The sequence below is a fragment of the Leuresthes tenuis genome, unplaced genomic scaffold (genome assembly GCF_036924035.1).
Source record: "Leuresthes tenuis unplaced genomic scaffold, fLeuTen1.0.hap1 SCAF_13, whole genome shotgun sequence".
Lineage (NCBI taxonomy): Eukaryota > Metazoa > Chordata > Actinopteri > Atheriniformes > Atherinopsidae > Leuresthes > Leuresthes tenuis.
In genome coordinates, this window is record NW_027325367.1 from 7,767,041 (window position 1) to 7,778,433 (window position 11,393).

The 11,393-nt window shown below is 39.8% G+C and overlaps 1 protein-coding gene across 1 annotated transcript in view; it reads right to left on the reverse strand.

Moving 5' to 3' along the window:
- The window catches only part of LOC140267239 (disks large-associated protein 2-like), a 92,406-nt gene extending 84,052 nt beyond the window's left edge, over positions 1–8,354 (reverse strand). The window contains exon 1 of the mRNA XM_072362456.1: positions 7,999–8,354. The gene's annotated coding sequence lies outside the window, so the exon portion shown is untranslated. The remainder of the gene's footprint in view (positions 1–7,998) is intronic.
- Positions 8,355–11,393: the final 3,039 nt, after the last annotated feature.

Sequence of the window (11,393 nt, forward strand, 5' to 3'; positions counted from 1 at the left end):
TCCCATCTACTTCAATGCTCTCGAAAAAGGCTTATGTCACGACTTGATCACTCCGGTCATTGTCATCTAGCAGTGCCTACACCACACTCAAGACAATCCATACTCTTTTCATGTGTCATTCCATGATGTTAAAATGACTTACAACAACACGGGCGTCCCTGTCTATCCTCATGAAACTCTTGAAGACCCAGCTCTTCAGAGAGCATCTCCTACCTCGCACTTACCCTGTTCATCCCTCTATGCCTGCACTCTATTTCTACACAGTCACTCCTGTCACCTCTGACAGAGTCTGACAAGTGGTTTTCCCTTGTAGCTTATTGTTAGCTTTGATGTTAGCTGTAATGTTATATCCTCATTTCTAAGGCGCTTTGGATAAAAGCATCTGCTAAATGCATAAACATAAAAACACTGGCCTGCTTGTGGTTTTTCATAATTTATAAGACTGAAGACTCCTTCCCATTTTTCGACAAATCTTAAAACAATCCTGTCCAGAAAGGCTCATATCTAATCAACCGATTTATGTCTGCCCTGCTTGTTGCTTGTTTTGATAGGTTTTTATCAATTAATTAATTGATTCATTTTCCACACTCGCTTTTTCCTATTCAGGATCTTGGGACACTGGAGCCTATTTTACTGCTATTTAAATTATATTACTACTAAATGTAATTTAATTGTAATTTTTGTGCAGCACTTTGCGTTACACTTGTGTTTGAAAAGTGCTATATGAATAAAGTAGAGTCGAGCTGCTCACCCAGTACTTATATTTGAAAACTTTTCTTTCAAATATAATTTCAGTTATAGTAATTGATATTTCTATGACAATGCATCTAATTTGGAGCCGGAGTGAAAAGCATTCTCATTTGTAACAGCTCTACAGATATTATTGCCTGTGTCTTTACTTTAATTCTCATTGTGTGATTTTTAGCCTCTGCAGGCAACTTATTAAGGTGGAAAGGAACCGAAAAAGCACTGTACAACCACTGTACACAAGGCACTGTACAACCAGCACCATTTACTGTTGCACAATATTAGACAAATAAAATTTGCTTAAGTGCCATATATTACCCTCAGGACCTGATGTAGGCCAAAATAGAGCAAGGAGAGCATCAGCTGCAGGTGTATATTGTTTGCTAATGTTTGGAGTAACTAATTTGGGTATATTGAAAGAAATTTGGGGGTTTTTTGGTAAAAATTCTCCACTTTCTTTGGGGAGCTCTAGTGATTTCATCAATAAGTGGAGGGGACAGGAAATTGGGCACAGAGAGTGGGGTGGAATACAGCAAAGGGCTGTTTTTAACAATTTAACATTAAATACACCCTTTAACTGTGTAAACTCTGGGCAATGAAAAACCATACTCAAGGTAGCTTCTGCATCTCTGTGTGACCCCGACATGTTGCAACTATGAAAAAAACATTATTTCCTATTATTCATCTGACATTGAAATAAGTGGCAGCTTGCTCTGCAGCACCCAAGCAAGTGCCACCAAAAAGCAATCGATGGAGTCATAAAATGGTGACAAAAAATGAATTAATTATACAACTTAGGTTAATGATGTACATGAGTACTGGCAGAAGCAGACAGTAATATTTAGAAGATGACCAGATATGGTCAATGAGTCAAAGAGCAGTATTTATCCTTCAAAGAGGGACAGGCTGCTTATTGACAGAGCAGAGCTTCAGGATTAGAAATCCTGTTGCTACAGGGATTGCCCTGGCCACCTTACAGCAGGCACTCTCTCTTCAGGTCTGCACTGAATCATTCTCTCAAGACAGAAATCAGATCCTTTTCGCAGCTATTTTGGACACACACCATCCCTGTGTTGGCCTCTTTGTCTGGCAAGGAATCACTCGTCACCTTTGTCACCACATGAGTCTGTTTCTGCCTTTACAGCCTCATGGCAATACTAGTACTTTGTATAGTTGAAGCATGATTTTTTTCCTGCATGAGATTATATGGTCCACAGTTTACCACTATTTTACATATTCATTAGATGATCTTCTTTTAACCTTCTGTTTCTTCATCTCTCTTGCAAAGCTATCACTCTGTCCCTCAGTGATCTCACTTTTCTCACTGGCTCTTTCTGTCACTCTGAGTCACCATATGCACATGCTCACACACAGTACAACAGTTCACAAAGTGCAATTCAGCCTAACTCAGTAAACACATACACACTTTCACAATTGCTACAGCTGAGCTTCAAGACTAACAGCTACTAGCAACACACACCGACACACACTAACACACTGTACAGTCACACTACAAGAGGTGCTGACACACATAATACCACCACAATAGCACAAGCATTCGTCAATGGCACCATACGTATCCGTACGCCTGTTAACACACCGTTAAATCCCACTCACGCACACATGAACACTCTGGCCCAGATCCATCTTATGAAGAAGCACTGTTTGGAGGAATGTACAGCAGAAGGGGGAAAAAAAAGATACAGCTCCTGAGTATCTCCATGGAAACAGGCTTGAGAGCAGCATATCCCATTCACTGTACTTTCAGAGACGGAGGATGAATCCAGTCCTCATTAGGGAAGCCAAACCACACCATACACCAGCCAGTTGATTCCATTATTAATTGCAACAACTTTTTCACCTCCAATATATGCACACACAACACACCTGGATAAGGGGTTTCCTCGTGCTCCACTCCTAAAAGCTCTCTGCACTTCAACACAAGATTCTGTCCTCTGGGTGATCGATGCATTTTGTACGATTTTCATCTTCACTAATACAGTCTCATTGTTGCCTAGCATTGGTATCCCTGCAGACACCTCACATTAGCATTTCACTTTTTTGTATTTTGTAAAGACACTGATAGCTGACTTGAAAATGGGATGTTTTTGAGTGAGAAAAGGCACCATTAGACTTTAAATTAGCATGTAAAGTCTAATGGCACACAGATAAAAACAAAGAAAAATTCAGTTCAAATAGAGTCAATGGATTTCAAAGAATGTGCTGTCAGTGCTGCCTCAAAATCCCACAGACTGAAAAGCTTGAGAGTGGGTGAGAGTGGCTCTCATTGTGCGTCATGTGCTACGAGATGCGTTGTAATGCTGAAGATGCTTTCACTGAAACTCTTTCAAACTGATATTTAGCGACAATGAGGTTGCTCACATTTGACATAAAAATAAAGCTTCAAAGAAATTCAAGGTTCAGCCACAACGCTTCTGGTGCAAGTACATAATCATTTTTTTAACAAACAAGTTGGTTCTAAGCACTGATGCAGCAAGTGCTTTCTGTTAGGCGCTTAACAGTGATTTCTTTTTTTTTTTTTTACTGCTGAAATGCCCGATTTCAAGTTATCTATCCATGTCAAAACTATCCAAGACACAATAAATTCCCACGTTATCAGGAGAAAAAAATAAACACTGTTTGTGATATCAGTCTTGGTCTCTGATGCCCATATGCAGCTCACTCCTTTGAATGCGCTCTACTGTATATTCACTCCTCTACTCACTCACACACCCACACAGCTTCACTCGCTACCTAACATGGTATTGTACTTAGAGGGATTAAAACTGGGAACAAAAATTCTGGTTATTTCAATCCAGCTTCTCTCCACTTAGGCAGAGGACTAAACATCAGATGCCCAGAAACTGTTAAGAATAAAGAGCTGAGATCAAAGTTTAATGATTACCGTGGCAGGACTCGGGCCACTGCAGCAACTGAAGAATATCTACAGATGAGAAACCCTCATTGGCAAAGTCAACTCCATCCTCTCGGAGTTGAGGATTTGCTGCCTTTTCATGTCATAGAGAAATATAAAACAGGTTTCGGAGGAAGGAACAGACGGAGGGAGACATGATGATATTTCTATACCGTAAACTTACATTTTATACACCAAATTTGTCACAAAAATAAATATAGAGCCACTGGAAAGAGAAAATTAAAACAAGCTTTAGCACTGCAGTAACTTAAAGACCTGTGAATCTATTCTATGTAAGTTCTATCATTTGTTGTGTTAAGTTAAAAGTGAAATTCACCACAACACAAACCAGCATCCACAGGATCTTTATCAACACTGTGTTCACGATTCAAACAGGGAGATAAACACATAATTTAATATTGCTTTTAAAAACTGGATTGATCATTATTTTCTGCTTTCATCTCACCTGGTATTAGTAACAAAGATTTTTAAAGAAATACTGATATGCAATAGTCTGGTTACAGTGGTTGCTGACAGGAAGTGGGCAAAAATAACTAGGTCCCAATACCATGATAGAAGATGGTGACAAGGCAGAGAAAATCTAAATAAGTAAGCTGTATAATTGTGGGATCCCAGGGAAGCATGATTCCCTGACATGGCATCAACACCCTTTCATCTCACTACAGAGAATTTGAAGTAATTAGTTTCCTTCATCAAAATAAAGTAAATGTCTTGGAGGGTGGGAGTGCAGTTTTATTTAGGTGTGCAGTGAAAACCTAACTCACATTACATTAAAGTCAAATCTTTCATGTTTGCCGTTTGGAATCACTACAAGCCTCTGTGGTTGCAATGTACCACAATCAGCAATCACCAGCATGAACAAAGAGACTGAGAAAATTGTCCCACAAAGAGAGCATCAAGCTTTGCTCAATAGAATACAAAGAAGAGGCGGTCCGAGAAGTCTCAGTTTGACTTTCACGTTATGTCTCAATCGTGCAGTACAGACGCATCACACCAATGACATTTCAGCATCACAGAAAAGACAACTTAAAAGCTCAATTTCAAACAACTGAAGTTTTGTTTAAGGCAAAGATTCCACCTATCATCTAATGGGAAATTAATCCTTCAATCCTGACCTCCAAACCTACACAGAAAAACAAAGAGAAAAGATTCCATCACTAGCCAGATGTAATGCAGGTTAATGTCTAAACAAAGCTCATGCTGTAAGTAGATCAACAAGGAGTAGATCAACAAATTAGTCATTTTAAACATCTGCAGGTAATGCAAAATCTTCATTAATCCATCCATTTTCTAAATCCGCTTAATCCGTCGGTCGGGTCGCGGGGGGGTTTGAGCCTATCCCAGCGGTCATTGGGCGAGAGGTGGGGTACACCCTGGACAGGTCATCTTTATTAACTTTGACATACAATACCATTCCAAAAGCTAAACAGTCTGGAGTATCTTTAAATGTCATTGCACTCTTCTTTTTCTTTTTTTTCTTGTGAAAGCTCAAAAATCACCAGCTTTTGTAAACAACTGTCTTCTTTAACAATTGAGTGATGTTATAAGCACAAAGCAGGCCAAGCCTATAAAACAATATCAGTAACTGCTTGAAGTTTGTAGTTTCCAGTATGCAAAATGTTTATTAACAAAAAGCAGTTAAGGGGAGCAAGACTTTCACTTTCAGGCAGAGAGGCAACGCTAAATCCTAATGTGCAGCACAGGAGCTGCAGAATGGTTTAGCTGACACATGAATGGTGCCATTCACTCCACTTCAGTGATGACCAAAAAGGTTTAAAATGAATGACTTTGTGACCTGATCACTAAAACTATCACCGGAAATATGCAAAGTGGAGGGATTAGGTTTGAGCTTTTTGGCTATTGCTATCCACTATATTCAATCTCAAAATCCACAACAAACGTCTTCAAGAGAAGCAACCTGAAGTTTTAGGAACAGCACTCACAGTCCACTAATGTCTGCTTTAGAAAACATTATAAAACAGCGATATGGTGATTTGTACATGTGATTGCTGAAATATCAGCCTCCCTGTTCTTCTGACCATAATTCTTAGAAGAAGACGTTAAAGGATTTTGTTGAAGACTTTGGAGAATTTCACCTTTTTCAAAATTCTACAGAATACTTTTAGGTATTTCAGCATTGAGGAGCTTAATTTACTTTAAATTTAGGATCTGCACAGGAATAAACGAAATGTTTCGACTACTCCACCTGTCTTGTTCTGCAGCTTATCCCTCATGCATACAGGATATCTCATAAAATCCCAGCACCAGGCAGAAGTAGAATTTAGTTGAAAATATCCCTATTTTCAAAAAGGATAAACCCATAGTTCATTTTGGTTGAAAAAAACATTTAGTACTTTCTGGTGGATAGTTAAAATATAAAATGCAAAGCCAGTATTTATTTTGCATGAATTAGCATAATGAAATGCAATAGACTGTCGACCTGTCCAAGGTGTACCCTGCCTCTTTAGCCCCCCCCCCGCGCAACCGTAGCGAAGCAGCTGGCTTGGCTCTTTCCTGTCCCAAAAAAAATCCCTTCCTGCTCCTGCAAAGCTAACAGAATTGTTAAATTCATGAACCAGCTGGGAAGACACTAGTACAGGCCAATAAACAAAACAGTACATAACCCATCATAAAATTTTATACTGTTGCTTTTTAAGTGTAATTTTACAAGACTAAGCTAACCAACAACAGACATTTATCTACATTAAAGAATTGTGTTTTCTAAAATGTATACTATTCCTTTAACCATCTTAAGACTATGGAGAAGTCAGTCAGTCGTAATGAAGGCCATTCTGTCCAATACATTCATTTTCCCATAGTAATACATACGTTAACCTTTAGGGGCAGCTGATGTAGCTTTCTACTCTTATTCCGGCTAAATGAAGCATTTCAGAATGTGAGCCTATCTGCTGGAGGATCAAAGAAAGAAAAAGCCCCCTGGGAACTGCGAGGAGCTGAGACTCTGCTCCTCTGAGATCTTCCTCTGATTCCAAATGCCACGCATGACAAACGACCAGCCAGACACCTTGCTGCACAGGAAAGCAGCCTGATTCAGTCCAGTGTGACTGTGCCTGCATGTATACATATAGGTGCGGGATTTAGATCCGTGTACAGTGTTTGGGACTTTATAAATCAGCTCATGAGGATTAATACTGCCACTTCTAAAAATGTATCTCAGTCTTCTACTGTATATCACTGTACAGTTATAAAAGAGCCTGGGAAACTATCTGTATTCAAACATGAATAAACGTGTACACTTCTTGCAAAAACAGGTTGATGGTGCTTTGATTTTTTGGTAGATCACAAGCAACAAATTTGTGCTTTCCTGGGCAAAAGAATACAAGAGCCGCTGAAAGATTTGAACTTACACACACATTCAGGGGAGTCTTTTAGCCCTGTCAAACAGCAGAATGCAGAATTTGGTTATCACTGCAGCACCAGCTAGTCTCAATGTCTCATCGTGACATTATAAAGAGTGTGTGTTTGGAGGATGAAAGTGATGAACCCTCATTAGGGTCGCTTACAGGATCAGGCTTTGCAGAGTCAGACCCAGTATATGATTGAGAGACTGAGGGATTGAGGGACCTGCAAGAGGGATTGCAACGTTCAGCTGTTGTTCAGCAGGTTTCCCAACATCAGAACGATGGAGGAAGTTCTCCCGCACACCCCCATCCATCCCCCGGTTGTTACCGTAATACCCACTTTCTCTAATCTCTTAATTTTAAATCCTCCCCCATCTATTCATAACAAAAAGATTCCTGAAGACAAACAGAAAACTGAAATAATTTTTTTTCTGTCTCTACAGCCAAACTGAATCCATAAAAATGATTACATAATGATCAACTATTGGTATAAAAGAAGACAGGGTGTCAGTTACTTCAAAGCCACTAACTCTGACGTTTGTGACCATGAGAAGATCGATGAAAAGCTGTTTGGCCACACTGTCAAGATGAAAATCCCTTTGCTACCCATCGAGAAGCCTGGATGAAGAGCAATTGCTCCCACCCTGCTGGATTCTGTCACACACACAGACATTCATATACACAAGTGTAAGGATCGCTGTAATTGTTGTGGGGAGAAGAGGTGTTTTTTTCCCCAAAACTGAAGCCAAATGTGTTCCTTTGAGAGCTTTGATTTCTATCGATCGCAAGGAATACCAGTTACCTAATCTGCTGAGGCAACTTGTCTTCTACCTGTTAAATTCACATGCACGGACGACTGTAACAGACCCACAGAAAAGGTCTTGAGAAAGAGTAAAAAATAAAAAAATAAAGAAGAGTTGAAACATTTTCCTTGATGAGTCTGGGTCTTCTTACCTTGTAGTGAATCTATGTTCCGGAGACATTGGAGCACTAATGCGGCGTGTCTTCACACGATGACAGAGAAGCGGCTGACAGTCATGCAGAGGTGTGTCACATATGAGAACGGACAGGGAAAGCAGGATTTCTCCTCTGTGTTTCTGTTCCTTTCTTATGTTTTTCCAAAGCCCTCAAAGGAACGGAGCACTGACATAGGAGGAAGAAGAGGAGGAGGAGGAGATGGAGGAGGAGGAAGAGGAGGAAGAGGTGGAGGTGGAGAAGGAGAAGGAGGAAGAGGAGGACAGGGAAGGCTGAGGAGGGAGCAGTCTGCTGGGCTGCTGTGGATCACCTGGAGCAGTGTTGGGCTCCGCATTTACTCCTCCACTGCAGCAGTACGAGGCAGCGGCGCGAGCTGCATGTTGCTCCCACAGATCACCACAAAACAAGGACACGGAGTTTCCATCTGCTGGATTCAGGATTCTGCAGCTCTGTAGCCCCGCACGCTCCCATCCCCATCAGCATGCACACTCGTGTTGCCCCTCTCTGCATTTTTCTGTTTTTATGCCTTTGCATCACACTCCTCTTCCTCAAGCAGGTTTATTACGAGTCACAAATGTGTTGCCATTTTATGCTGCGCTATTTCTTTGCTCTGCATCCATGTACTGAGTGGTGCTTGTGGTCATCTGTTTGGTGCTCTCAATTACAAAATGCCAAGCTTCATCAAACCTTAGCCAAACGCTTTCTCTGCGATGACATCACTCCTCTGACCAAAAAGGAAGGAGTCATTTCCTGGTCTTGTCAGAATTCTGCTTGCATCACAGAGATCAGACACATTTCTCGTGCCATGTGCAGGTGTTTAAATGGCATTCAGTCTATTGATAAAGTTAAGTAAGACTGAACAGGAAGCCAAAAACCAATGATTCCATTTAAACTCAGCACAGCTTCAAGCTAATTACAACACCAAACTTCCCAAATACTGAGACATTTCTAATTCAAACTAGAATCACACAGTCCACCAGCTATCAGAGCACTTTATCTCAAAGTTCAACTGCCCTCACATTCCCCTTAGGTCCTGTTTCCTTCACCAACCTCTCCCCTGTCGTACAGCAGAGCTTTAAAGACTGACAGACAATATGAGGGAGGAAGAAATACAAATTGGGAAAGGATCATATTGATTTCAGATTCAATGTAAGACTCATTGATATTCCTAGAAGCAAAGCTGCAGACAAAAGCAATATGACTTCTTGTCAAGATAAAAATTACATGTGAGCAACAGACAATCTAAATCTAAAAGATTAACAAATAAATATATAAAACTTTGTGTAAATATGACTTCAAAGTACCATGATAAATGTTTCATTCTACTACATACAACTATGTACAAACTGACAGCTAATCAAAACAGACTGAAACATTGTCATTGTAATTATTAGTATTTTCTGCTCATTCAATTATAAAAAACTCGAAAAACCCATACATGATATCAAATGCTTCAACCAATCAAACAAAAATTTCAAATTTGAGAGGTATCTAAAATCTATATCTAAAGCAAGGAAATGGAATGACGTTTAAGACAAAGGAGCAGGAATCATACCGAAATGCATGCAACAACTGAAGATTTTCTCATTAAAGGACAACTGTCTTGTGCTCTGAGGATTTCTATTGTATTAAATCCTGACAAATGCTATTTTTCATTACAGCTTAAACAAACTGCTGAGCAGCCAAAGCGACCCACATAAGTCAACCAATTTTTCCAAGGAAACACTACGCAGTCTGTATTGTATTGTGTGGGTCGGTGCTGAGAATGAATATAAGAGTAAACAGTCCCACCTAGTGGAGTAATCCTGCTTTGGTTTAAAAATCACAGAACTAACAGATTTTACATGTTCAATATGCTCATTTTTAAAGTTTAAATGTCTTCTCTGACAAAACGTTATGAACTGCATCACTACTCCTGATACTGGGCTTGTTTGCTTTATTTTCTTTGAAACGATCCTGTCCACACGGTCGTTAACTTTCTTTCTCAACCTTGAGAAAATGATGACTTAGGCATGAACAGCAAGTTCTGCGGGTGGCTGATAAGCTGATAAAACTCCAACAATTCTTTAGGTTATGCACATCAAACAAGCAGAGAAGTTCCTCTATCTTTGCTCACTTCATCACAAGCCTTTGTGCTGACAAAGCCTGTAAAATCACCGCAGGACCCTATACACGATTAACTCACAGATAATCTCCATGTGTGGTCGGCCTGGAACTCCACTGTCAGCTCATTTGTAACGTAAAAAGGCATTTTCACGATATGATTAACATGCATGACCATTTTTCTTGTTCTGTCACATGCCTTAGTTTCATATTTTCAAGAGGGAGGTTGTGATAAACTATTGCAACAGTAGAAACAAAACAAGAACTGATGTTCAGATAAACTCCAAATGAACAGGGTGTTTTTAATGAACAAACCAGAAGGGTTGTGAATATCTCTGAGTAGAGAAAAATTTCTCCTTTCCGTGGTGTGACCTTCCTTTATTTGTCTGTCATGTCTGTAAATCATTCTTCAAATAAATGAATAAAAGTGAGATTACTCTTACATGATTTCATCTTGGCCTTTGGCTTCAAAAGCGTAACAGTGGCAATAATAATTGGAGGTTTGCACTGATGTGAGCAAGCATTTGATCATAAGCCATTCCCCCAAAATGCCAGGAGAAAGGCAGTGGAACCCTGCAGCTCTTTTTCCTTGGATGCTTCTCTGTGCTCCGACTTCTGCTGAGAGGAGTGATGCAGAGTTTAACTAATGAATGACTTTCTAAACACTCTATCCTCTTTCCACTTTCCAGATCTCTTCAGGGATCTTGGTTCAAAGCTGGATCAAGCACATTTGATAGACACTTTGAGAGAAAATTAGCAATAATTCCTCATCATTGTAAGCAGCTGGGGTTATGAACTGAGCCTAATCAATAGCCATATGAATTTTACTGTGAGACGAAGCATGTATTGTAATATAAACCGTTTTGCTCGTAGTGTTAAAGACCAAGATTCAACATCTCGTTTGGCATTTTTCATCTGATCTGCAGCATATGACCATCTTACTTTATGGTCCAATACATTGAATCATTTGTTAGATGGCCAGAAACCACAACTCCAGATAAATGTTGCTCTGTGTTTTTAAGTGTGTACAAAAGCAACTTTAATACCTGATAATGAGCTGTGGGTGGCACGATGGTTTGCAGTTGTGCCTCCTCACAAAATTGTCTGAATCTCAGCTGGAGCCCCTCTGTGTGCAGTTTGCATGTTTTCCCTGCACCTGCATGGGTTTCCTCCCACAGTCCAAAGATAAACTAAATAGATTCTAAACTTCACCGATCTTCTTATTAGTTCATATTGAAGGAACTATCTCATGTATGAATGGTAAATTTGAT